The sequence below is a fragment of the Microchirus variegatus genome (genome assembly GCF_963457635.1).
Source record: "Microchirus variegatus genome assembly, chromosome: 12".
In the NCBI taxonomy this organism is placed as follows: domain Eukaryota; kingdom Metazoa; phylum Chordata; class Actinopteri; order Pleuronectiformes; family Soleidae; genus Microchirus; species Microchirus variegatus.
Genome location: NC_139813.1, coordinates 11256812 through 11270301, shown reverse-complemented (window position 1 = coordinate 11270301; position 13490 = coordinate 11256812).

Here is a 13490-nt window from a genome sequence, read left to right as displayed (position 1 = left end):
AAAACATTGGCATATCTCTTAAGGAATATTTTTAATGAATTTTTGAAAATGAGGAAAGTCTGTGCACTTAGGCAGTGACTTAACTTTTTATTCAAAAAAGACCCCAAAAGTATCTTGGAATGTCTTGAAATTGTACACAGTCATAGTCAAGCATGCCCTGAACAAGAATCCATTGAAGATATTTGCATATCTCTTGAAGAATATTTTTAATGAACTTTTGAAAATCAGGATAGCGATACATGCACTTGGACATTCCAAGTATGTTGGAATGTCTTGAAATTGTACTCAGTCATAGTCAAAGACGCCCTGAACAAGAATCCGTTGAAAATATTTGCATATCGCTTAAGGAATATTTTTAATGAATTTTTGAAAATCAGGAAAGCGATCCATGCACTTAGGCAGTGACTTAACTTTTTCGTCAAAAAAGACCCCAAAAGTATCTTGTAATGTCTTGAAATTGTACACAGTCATAGTCAAGCATGCCCTGAACAAGAATCTGTTGAATATATTTGCATATCTCTTGAAGAATATTTTTAATGAATTTTTGAAAATCCGTAAAGCGATCCATGCACTTGGACATTCCAAGTATGTTGGAATGTCTTGAAATTGTACTCAGTCATAGTCAACGACGCCCTGAACAAGAATCCATTGAAAATATTTGCATATCTCTTAAGGAATATTTTTAATGAATTTTTGAAAATGAGAAAAATCTGCGCACTTTGGCAGTGACTTAACTTTTTATTCAAAAAAGACCCCAAAAGTATCTTGGAATGTCTTGAAATTGTACACAGTCATAGTCAAGCATGCCCTGAAGAAGAATCCGTTGAATATATTTGCATATCTCTTGAAGAATATTTTTAATGAACTTTTGAAAATCAGGAAAGCGATCCATGCACTTGGACATTCCAAGTATGTTGGAATGTCTTGAAATTGTACTCAGTCATAGTCAATGACGCCCTGAACAAGAATCCGTTGAAAGTATTTGCATATCGCTTAAGGAATATTTTTAATGAATTTTTGAAAATCAGGGAATCGAACCATGCACTTAGGCAGTGACTTAACTTTTTCGTCAAAAAAGACCCCAAAAGTATCTTGGAATGTCTTGAAATTGTACACAGTCATAGTCAAGCATGCCCTGAAGAAGAATCCGTTGAATATATTTGCATATCTCTTGAAGAATATTTTTAATGAACTTTTGAAAATCAGGAAAGCGATCCATGCACTTGGACATTCCAAGTATGTTGGAATGTCTTGAAATTGTACTCAGTCATAGTCAATGACGCCCTGAACAAGAATCCGTTGAAAGTATTTGCATATCGCTTAAGGAATATTTTTAATGAATTTTTGAAAATCTGGGAATCGAACCATGCACTTAGGCAGTGACTTAACTTTTTCGTCAAAAAAGACCCCAAAAGTATCTTGGAATGTCTTGAAATTGTACACAGTCATAGTCAAGCATGCCCTGAACAAGAATTCGTTGAATATATTTGCATATCTCTTGAAGAATATTTTTAATGAATTTTTGAAAATCCGGAAAGCGATCCATGCACTTGGACATTCCAAGTATGTTGGAATGTCTTGAAATTGTAATCAGTCATAGTCAACGACGCCCTTAACAAGAATCCATTGAAAACATTTGCATATCTCTTAAGGAATATTTTTAATGATTTTTTGAAAATGAGGAAAGTCTGTGCACTTAGGCAGTGACTTAACTTTTTATTCAAAAAAGACCCCAAAAGTATCTTGGAATGTCTTGAAATTGTACACAGTCATAGTCAAGCATGCCCTGAACAAGAATCCATTGAAGATATTTGCATATCTCTTGAAGAATATTTTTAATGAACTTTTGAAAATCAGGATAGCGATACATGCACTTGGACATTCCAAGTATGTTGGAATGTCTTGAAATTGTACTCAGTCATAGTCAACGACGCCCTGAACAAGAATCCGTTGAAAATATTTGCATATCGCTTAAGGAATATTTTTAATGAATTTTTGAAAATGAGGAAAATCTCTGCACTTTGGCAGTGACTTAACTTTTTATTCAAAAAAGACCCCAAAAGTATCTTGGAATGTCTTGAAATTGTACACAGTCATAGTCAAGCATGCCCTGAAGAAGAATCCGTTGAATATATTTGCATATCTCTTGAAGAATATTTTTAATGAACTTTTGAATATCAGGAAAGCGATCCATGCACTTGGACATTCCAAGTATGTTGGAATGTCTTGAAATTGTACTCAGTCATAGTCAATGACGCCCTGAACAAGAATCCGTTGAAAGTATTTGCATATCGCTTAAGGAATATTTTTAATGAATTTTTGAAAATCAGGGAATCGAACCATGCACTTAGGCAGTGACTTAACTTTTTCGTCAAAAAAGACCCCAAAAGTATCTTGGAATGTCTTGAAATTGTACACAGTCATAGTCAAGCATGCCCTGAAGAAGAATCCGTTGAATATATTTGCATATCTCTTGAAGAATATTTTTAATGAACTTTTGAAAATCAGGAAAGCGATCCATGCACTTGGACATTCCAAGTATGTTGGAATGTCTTGAAATTGTACTCAGTCATAGTCAATGACGCCCTGAACAAGAATCCGTTGAAAGTATTTGCATATCGCTTAAGGAATATTTTTAATGAATTTTTGAAAATCAGGGAATCGAACCATGCACTTAGGCAGTGACTTAACTTTTTCGTCAAAAAAGACCCCAAAAGTATCTTGGAATGTCTTGAAATTGTACACAGTCATAGTCAAGCATGCCCTGAACAAGAATTCGTTGAATATATTTGCATATCTCTTGAAGAATATTTTTAATGAATTTTTGAAAATCCGGAAAGCGATCCATGCACTTGGACATTCCAAGTATGTTGGAATGTCTTGAAATTGTAATCAGTCATAGTCAACGACGCCCTGAACAAGAATCCATTGAAAACATTTGCATATCTCTTAAGGAATATTTTTAATGATTTTTTGAAAATGAGGAAAGTCTGTGCACTTAGGCAGTGACTTAACTTTTTATTCAAAAAAGACCCCAAAAGTATCTTGGAATGTCTTGAAATTGTACACAGTCATAGTCAAGCATGCCCTGAAGAAGAATCCATTGAAGATATTTGCATATCTCTTGAAGAATATTTTTAATGAACTTTTGAAAATCAGGATAGCGATACATGCACTTGGACATTCCAAGTATGTTGGAATGTCTTGAAATTGTACTCAGTCATAGTCAACGACGCCCTGAACAAGAATCCGTTGAAAATATTTGCATATCGCTTAAGGAATATTTTTAATGAATTTTTGAAAATCAGGAAAGCGATCCATGCACTTAGGCAGTGACTTAACTTTTTCGTCAAAAAAGACCCCAAAAGTATCTTGGAATGTCTTGAAATTGTACACAGTCATAGTCAAGCATGCCCTGAAGAAGAATCCGTTGAATATATTTGCATATCTCTTGAAGAATATTTTTAATGAACTTTTGAAAATCAGGAAAGCGATCCATGCACTTGGACATTCCAAGTATGTTGGAATGTCTTGAAATTGTACTCAGTCATAGTCAATGACGCCCTGAACAAGAATCCGTTGAAAGTATTTGCATATCGCTTAAGGAATATTTTTAATGAATTTTTGAAAATCAGGGAATCGAACCATGCACTTAGGCAGTGACTTAACTTTTTCGTCAAAAAAGACCCCAAAAGTATCTTGGAATGTCTTGAAATTGTACACAGTCATAGTCAAGCATGCCCTGAACAAGAATTCGTTGAATATATTTGCATATCTCTTGAAGAATATTTTTAATGAATTTTTGAAAATCCGGAAAGCGATCCATGCACTTGGACATTCCAAGTATGTTGGAATGTCTTGAAATTGTAATCAGTCATAGTCAACGACGCCCTGAACAAGAATCCATTGAAAACATTTGCATATCTCTTAAGGAATATTTTTAATGATTTTTTGAAAATGAGGAAAGTCTGTGCACTTAGGCAGTGACTTAACTTTTTATTCAAAAAAGACCCCAAAAGTATCTTGGAATGTCTTGAAATTGTACACAGTCATAGTCAAGCATGCCCTGAAGAAGAATCCATTGAAGATATTTGCATATCTCTTGAAGAATATTTTTAATGAACTTTTGAAAATCAGGATAGCGATACATGCACTTGGACATTCCAAGTATGTTGGAATGTCTTGAAATTGTACTCAGTCATAGTCAACGACGCCCTGAACAAGAATCCGTTGAAAACATTTGCATATCTCTTAAGGAATATTTTTAATGAACTTTTGAAAATCAGGAAAGCGATACGTGCACTTGGACATTCCAAGTATGTTGGAATGTCTTGAAATTGTACTCAGTCATAGTCAACGACGCCCTGAACAAGAATCCGTTGAAAATATTTGCATATCGCTTAAGGAATATTTTTAATGAATTTTTGAAAATCAGGAAAGCGATCCATGCACTTAGGCAGTGACTTAACTTTTTCGTCAAAAAAGACCCCAAAAGTATCTTGGAATGTCTTGAAATTGTACACAGTCATAGTCAAGCATGCCCTGAACAAGAATCTGTTGAATATATTTGCATATCTCTTGAAGAATATTTTTAATTAATTTTTGAAAATCCGGAAAGCGATCCATGCACTTGGACATTCCAAGTATGTTGGAATGTCTTGAAATTGTACTCAGTCATAGTCAACGACGCCCTGAACAAGAATCCATTGAAAATATTTGCATATCTCTTAAGGAATATTTTTAATGAATTTTTTAAAATGAGGAAAATCTGTGCACTTAGGCAGTGACTTAACTTTTTATTCAAAAAAGACCCCAAAAGTATCTTGGAATGTCTTGAAATTGTACACAGTCATAGTCAAGCATGCCCTGAAGAAGAATCCGTTGAATATATTTGCATATCTCTTGAAGAATATTTTTAATGAACTTTTGAAAATCAGGAAAGCGATCCATGCACTTGGACATTCCAAGTATGTTGGAATGTCTTGAAATTGTACTCAGTCATAGTCAATGACGCCCTGAACAAGAATCCGTTGAAAGTATTTGCATATCGCTTAAGGAATATTTTTAATGAATTTTTGAAAATCAGGGAATCGAACCATGCACTTAGGCAGTGACTTAACTTTTTCGTCAAAAAAGACCCCAAAAGTATCTTGGAATGTCTTGAAATTGTACACAGTCATAGTCAAGCATGCCCTGAAGAAGAATCCGTTGAATATATTTGCATATCTCTTGAAGAATATTTTTAATGAACTTTTGAAAATCAGGAAAGCGATACGTGCACTTGGACATTCCAAGTATGTTGGAATGTCTTGAAATTGTACTCAGTCATAGTCAACGACGCCCTGAACAAGAATCCGTTGAAAATATTTGCATATCGCTTAAGGAATATTTTTAATGAATTTTTGAAAATCAGGAAAGCGATCCATGCACTTAGGCAGTGACTTAACTTTTTATTCAAAAAAGACCCCAAAAGTATCTTGGAATGTCTTGAAATTGTACACAGTCATAGTCAAGCATGCCCTGAACAAGAATCTGTTGAATATATTTGCATATCTCTTGAAGAATATTTTTAATGAATTTTTGAAAATCCGGAAAGCGATCCATGCACTTGGACATTCCAAGTATGTTGGAATGTCTTGAAATTGTACTCAGTCATAGTCAACGACGCCCTGAACAAGAATCCATTGAAAATATTTGCATATCTCTTAAGGAATATTTTTAATGAATTTTTTAAAATGAGAAAAATCTGTGCACTTAGGCAGTGACTTAACTTTTTATTCAAAAAAGACCCCAAAAGTATCTTGGAATGTCTTGAAATTGTACACAGTCATAGTCAAGCATGCCCTGAAGAAGAATCCGTTGAATATATTTGCATATCTCTTGAAGAATATTTTTAATGAACTTTTGAAAATCAGGAAAGCGATCCATGCACTTGGACATTCCAAGTATGTTGGAATGTCTTGAAATTGTACTCAGTCATAGTCAATGACGCCCTGAACAAGAATCCGTTGAAAGTATTTGCATATCGCTTAAGGAATATTTTTAATGAATTTTTGAAAATCAGGGAATCGAACCATGCACTTAGGCAGTGACTTAACTTTTTCGTCAAAAAAGACCCCAAAAGTATCTTGGAATGTCTTGAAATTGTACACAGTCATAGTCAAGCATGCCCTGAACAAGAATTCGTTGAATATATTTGCATATCTCTTGAAGAATATTTTTAATGAATTTTTGAAAATCCGGAAAGCGATCCATGCACTTGGACATTCCAAGTATGTTGGAATGTCTTGAAATTGTAATCAGTCATAGTCAACGACGCCCTGAACAAGAATCCATTGAAAACATTTGCATATCTCTTAAGGAATATTTTTAATGATTTTTTGAAAATGAGGAAAGTCTGTGCACTTAGGCAGTGACTTAACTTTTTATTCAAAAAAGACCCCAAAAGTATCTTGGAATGTCTTGAAATTGTACACAGTCATAGTCAAGCATGCCCTGAAGAAGAATCCATTGAAGATATTTGCATATCTCTTGAAGAATATTTTTAATGAACTTTTGAAAATCAGGATAGCGATACATGCACTTGGACATTCCAAGTATGTTGGAATGTCTTGAAATTGTACTCAGTCATAGTCAACGACGCCCTGAACAAGAATCCGTTGAAAACATTTGCATATCTCTTAAGGAATATTTTTAATGAACTTTTGAAAATCAGGAAAGCGATACGTGCACTTGGACATTCCAAGTATGTTGGAATGTCTTGAAATTGTACTCAGTCATAGTCAACGACGCCCTGAACAAGAATCCGTTGAAAATATTTGCATATCGCTTAAGGAATATTTTTAATGAATTTTTGAAAATCAGGAAAGCGATCCATGCACTTAGGCAGTGACTTAACTTTTTCGTCAAAAAAGACCCCAAAAGTATCTTGGAATGTCTTGAAATTGTACACAGTCATAGTCAAGCATGCCCTGAACAAGAATCTGTTGAATATATTTGCATATCTCTTGAAGAATATTTTTAATTAATTTTTGAAAATCCGGAAAGCGATCCATGCACTTGGACATTCCAAGTATGTTGGAATGTCTTGAAATTGTACTCAGTCATAGTCAACGACGCCCTGAACAAGAATCCATTGAAAATATTTGCATATCTCTTAAGGAATATTTTTAATGAATTTTTTAAAATGAGGAAAATCTGTGCACTTAGGCAGTGACTTAACTTTTTATTCAAAAAAGACCCCAAAAGTATCTTGGAATGTCTTGAAATTGTACACAGTCATAGTCAAGCATGCCCTGAAGAAGAATCCGTTGAATATATTTGCATATCTCTTGAAGAATATTTTTAATGAACTTTTGAAAATCAGGAAAGAGATCCATGCACTTGGACATTCCAAGTATGTTGGAATGTCTTGAAATTGTACTCAGTCATAGTCAATGACGCCCTGAACAAGAATCCGTTGAAAGTATTTGCATATCGCTTAAGGAATATTTTTAATGAATTTTTGAAAATCAGGGAATCGAACCATGCACTTAGGCAGTGACTTAACTTTTTTGTCAAAAAAGACCCCAAAAGTATCTTGGAATGTCTTGAAATTGTACACAGTCATAGTCAAGCATGCCCTGAACAAGAATCCCTTGAATATATTTGCATATCTCTTGAAGAATATTTTTAATGAATTTTTGAAAATCCGGAAAGCGATCCATGCACTTGGACATTCCAAGTATGTTGGAATGTCTTGAAATTGTACTCAGTCATAGTCAACGACGCCCTGAACAAGAATCCATTGAAAACATTTGCATATCTCTTAAGGAATATTTTTAATGAATTTTTGAAAATGAGGAAAGTCTGTGCACTTAGGCAGTGACTTAACTTTTTATTCAAAAAAGACCCCAAAAGTATCTTGGAATGTCTTGATATTGTACACAGTCATAGTCAAGCATGCCCTGAAGAAGAATCCGTTGAATATATTTGCATATCTCTTGAAGAATATTTTTAATGAACTTTTGAAAATCAGGATAGCGATACATGCAATTGGACATTCCAAGTATGTTGGAATGTCTTGAAATTGTACTCAGTCATAGTCAACGACGCCCTGAACAAGAATCCGTTGAAAATATTTGCATATCGCTTAAGGAATATTTTTAATGAATTTTTGAAAATCAGAAAAGCGATCCATGCACTTAGGCAGTGACTTAACTTTTTCGTCAAAAAAGACCCCAAAAGTATCTTGGAATGTCGTGAAATTGTACACAGTCATAGTCAAGCATGCCCTGAACAAGAATCCGTTGAATATATTTGCATATCTCTTGAAGAATATTTTTAATGAATTTTTGAAAATCTGGAAAGTGATCCATGCACTTGGACATTCCAAGTATGTTGGAATGTCTTGAAATTGTACTCAGTCATAGTCAACGACGCCCTGAACAAGAATCCGTTGAAAATATTTGCATATCTCTTAAGAAATATTTTTAATGAATTTTTGAAAATGAGGAAAGTCTGTGCACTTAGGCAGTGTAAAAAAAACCCCTATAAAATCACTTGTGTTAACCGGTAAAGGTGATGTGAAATATGTGGAGAAACATCTTTTAGAGTTCTGTGCAATCATCTGCTGCTTTGTGGCTGTGACAATGACAGGATGAAACCATGGCAGCTCAAACATTTACTGACCTACACCTCTATCTGCTGGAGACTCTAGGTACTGCACTTCATTTTAACTGGTACATCTTTGATCTCGTTTTATCTTCACATGATTGTAAGATTAAATCTGGCATGTGAATTAAACTAGTATATTAAAACAGTATTGTGCATTTGAGAGTAATCAAGTGGAAGAATCTGGCCTTAGAGATAAACTGGACTGGATGAATTAAAGTAAATAAAATACTTTTGTTTAATTTAGACCTCAATTTTAAAGCATCATCACAGATCTGTGCTGCAGGTGCACCCATGGTAAACATGTTGTGGGAATTATGTCCAACTCCTTATATGGACATCCTGGGTGTGTGTTTATAGGTCACATGTTGAGGCTTTGTATCAATTTAGAAGTTATATGTATTTGTTTTTGTTCATATATGTCCAAATTCCACAAATTCAACACAATATTAAGCATTTTGAGTACTTTTTGCTCAGGTGTTTTTGTATAGTTTTATATAGTGAGTTTTTAAAAGAAAAATCAGATTGCCTATAGGTTGTGCTTGGAAAAAAGGATATACAGTAAGACACTTTATATTGCACATTCTTATAGCCTCTTTTGTTTAAACACAGTAATGTATAAAAGCAGCTGAAATGCTCTGTGTTCTAAGGGTTAAATGGTCATAGATTCAACATAGGTTGGTATTTTGTTGTTGTCCTTTTTTACATGTCCATCTGTGTGGTCTGCTCTTGTGAAAATGATATCTCAAGTTTCAAGACTTTAGGAGGAGCTAATTCCATTTTTATTAGATCACCTCTCAAACCACTTTCTAAGTAGAATGTCTCGGGAACAGCTCCAGGGAAACTTAAAGTGTATTAGATGCAATGTATCACATCATTCATCACATTATATTACATTATTATATATTGTGTCAGAGAAAAGAAAAACATGTTGATGAGGTATCACAGCCCTGACTGTCATGTGATCACACATGCAGTTAAAAGAAGCCTAATAATATTGAACTAATAACTGTTTCTTTAATGCAGAGACAGGTTTTTATACAACTTTAAGTAGTTGAACTGTTAAAAAAAAAAAAAAACATAAAACAAACATAAAGCTATGATTCTGTATTTGGATTTACACTCCTTCATGTGCAGCTTTATTGATTGTCCACTGTCACAGCTCTCTGTGCAGTGGAATCTGAGACAATAAGAAATAATAAAATAAAGAGTAGTAGTATTATGGAAGGAACTGTAACGACTGCAGCTCAGATTTTCTGCCATCGCTCAGTGAACTGAACTCTGGCTGTGACACAAACCACAAATCAACAGTGCAAAATCTCTCACTTTAATATTCTCATATGCAGTTTTTCATTTTTATGAGCTCAGAGTCAGTTTACACATCACGACTAAACCTCCAGCTCCTTGTTTTGTTTGTCGATAACAATGAACTGTGGTTTAATTCTTTATTACATTTTTTAAAATTTTAACCAGGATTTATGTTCACTATTTATTCATTATTTATTTTATTTAAATGTATTGATCATTCACACACCTACTATACTAAAGGTATTCTACTTATTCTACTCTGTCACGAATAGGCTTGTAAAACGTGAGAACTTTTTGTTTGACACCATATTTGCAAATTTACATAAGATCTTTCAATTAATATCTGGCAAAATCAGCAACTCTCCCTACTGGCGACACAGAGAATCAATACATAAAACCAAATGGTTTATAAATAAAATATTAAGATAGTAAGGTCTGAAAATCTAAAAATGTGCACAATCTTTGTGGGGATTCAAAATACACTCCTGTAATACAAAGATTCGACTTTTATATGTAAAAAAAAAAACTCAGCATTGAATAAAATAAACAAATAAATGTCTAACAAATACTTAAATAATAATGTAAATCAAGAGGTACCCGGAACAAGGAAATAAAAATGGTTTATAAAGTTAAATAATCCCATCTGACAACTATGTAAAAACTGTGAAAAAGCTTTGGTAAAAATGGGGAGAAAAATTCTAAATTAACTACAGCAATCCAAACTTTTTTTTTTGTTAATTGCTCTTGGGGGCCCTCTAGTGGTCACGGGGCCCTAAGCATTAGCTTAGTTCGCTTATGCCTTGGCTCGGCCCGCCTCCATAAAGTCATAGGTTTCAGGAAAGTTATTGAGCTCAAGACCACGAGTCTTTATCGCCCTCCCGTGGTTGGAGTATGAACTGCAGCTACTGGGCTTGCAGGTTTGTTTTCATTAGTGGTATGAAATGCATTTACAGTGTTTAACATGCATACTGTCAAACACACCACACGGGTGTTGTCACATGTTGGTGACATGTGAACAAAGTTTTTCAAAGTTATCACGCTTGTAGACGACACTTCTTCTCCTACGTTCAGTCACTGTGATGTGAGTAAACAATTGTTGACGAGAGTCAGCAGATTAACTCATTCTTACTGTTTTCTGTAAAGAATAATACAGGATTTTGTCTGTGTTTTGTTGCCAATGTCAACAAATCTATTCTGTATGTCTGCAGGTGGAGAACACACTGAACACTTGAGGGTCCTCATGTGAACAGGAAGTGTTTCTGTGACCTCCATAGGTGAGAATGTGAGAGTGGATGGTTGTTTGGGTTGCTGGGATTGGCTCCAGCAACCTCTGACCCTCATGTGGATAAAGTGGTAGATAATGAATTAATGAATGAATGAATGATACTTGTTAACAGCTCTTAGTTAACATGCTCAGCTGAGGTACTTGGTTGCATAGAAACCTAGCAATCTATTTTCAAAGGGTGAAGGTGAAGTGATGTATTTTCAGAAGCATTATTTTAAAAAAAAGGTTGAATGCCACAAAATCACAAAAACATGCACAATACTCATTATTTATTTGCAACACAATAAAAATAATATTTACACTATTTGAGTGTCCCTTGTTGCCCCAGTACAGGACATAAATGAAGTTTAATTCCACTTAATCAGTTACCAGACTTTCACTGTAATACTGCGATGTTAATACTAGTGAGTGAAAGCCTCAGTGTTTATGTAGATGGGATTTTGTGGACTTTAACTCATGACGTAATCTGAACATGTCTAAACCAGAAAAGCTGCTGTTTTCACGCATTTTTTTTTGGCAGGACAGATTAAAATCTTATGATCAGCCTCAGAGTTGTTTGTAACATTAACACTTTTTCAGTAATCGTGTTATTTTGAACAGGTTAGGATATGAATTAAGCAATATGTATTTTTCTCACAGTTATTTTTCCCTGGTTAATTCAACTATTTGTGTTGTTTGATCACGTCATTTATTTGAAAGAAACGGTTGTTTTCTCCTTTTTAAAACATAAAAAATACTTCTGTGTTCACAGGTGAGAAAGAAACCAAACATGACCCTGCGTTATTGGTGTTGGACGTTTGAAGAACATCAAGTGAGTTTTGGTATTTCACTCATCTTTCAATTTGTATACAATTCAGTCTTTATTCTCTTTATTTAACCTTTGACCAGTGTGATCACCCCTTAAAGTACTGTAGGAGAATAGAGGTCATAAAAATAAACCAATAGGAAGATTTTCTGTTTTGTAATTAGGCTTCAAGTAATGACAACACATGTATGATCATTTTCAATATTTTACCACAGATTAGTGTGATAAATAATATGTAAGAAATGATCCCATAGTGTTTTTGTGATGCAATTTAAAGTGTTGTTGTGCCATCTACTGAACATTTCCTGCTGACCTAAATGACCTTTTCTGGTCGTGACATTTAAAAGTAACTCAGGAATTATATTATGTGTGTTGGGACTCATGGTCACTGCTTCTTTGTAGGGCTGCAACTAACCATTATGTTCTCGATTAATCGAGTCATCATTTGGTCCATAAAATGTTGAAATATATTGATCAGCGATTGCCAAACCTGGAAGTGATCATGTTTTAATGATTTCTTAGTTTTATAGAGCAAAGAAACCAGACAATATTCACATTTAAGAAGCCGAAAGAAAATCACAGAAACTGGTTTTAATTCTTTAGAAAACACGATTAATCGATTATCAAACTAGTTAATGATTAATGTAGTAATCGATTCAGCCCTATTTCTTTGTTTGCTGCAGTTCTGTGTTGATAAAGGAACTACAAACTGCCACAAACCTTTGTGACCAGACACAGTGACGTGGTTCAAGAAAAACAAATACATTTATTTCCGATCAGTCCTTTCTTTCACTAGGTCAATACAACATCACAAGCAGCCACACTGAAGCCCTGAAGTGTTTGTCAGAGCAGCATTATACAACAAATTAGTCACAATTTGAAAGGCTTGGGTCATTAATCCAGGAGGTTCGACGAGAGGGCAGTTTGTCCGAGAGAGAGTTGAGTAAAGCTGAGGTGCACACTGCAAATCTGCCCGAGTAAAGCAGAAGAAAATCAAAGTTTGATCTGTCAGGTGAATCAGTCTATTTTTGTCAAGTTCTTCTCATCCAGTTGGCTTTTTTTTTTTTTTAATATACGAAAGGCTTATTTGCAATGAACATTTTTTTTATAGCAGTAACTCATGAGCAGGTCGAGCAGCAGCAGAGATGGAAATTGTTCATAAACTATAATAAGATAGAAAAACTGCTCCTTGTCTCAAAGTTCAGCTGTGAAAGGTTTGGAAAACAAACAAAAAAATTTAAATCAGCCAACTGAGCATTTATCCTGTTTTTAAAAAACAAAAATAAAACCAAACTGAAGACATAATGTATGTATTTACACAGATATTCACACACACAGAGTATACATCCATACATTAACAGCACACATGGATCTGCACATACCCAGACGGTGCTTTTTTTACCCACAAGAAAAAAATAACGGTTTTGGTGGCAAAATCTC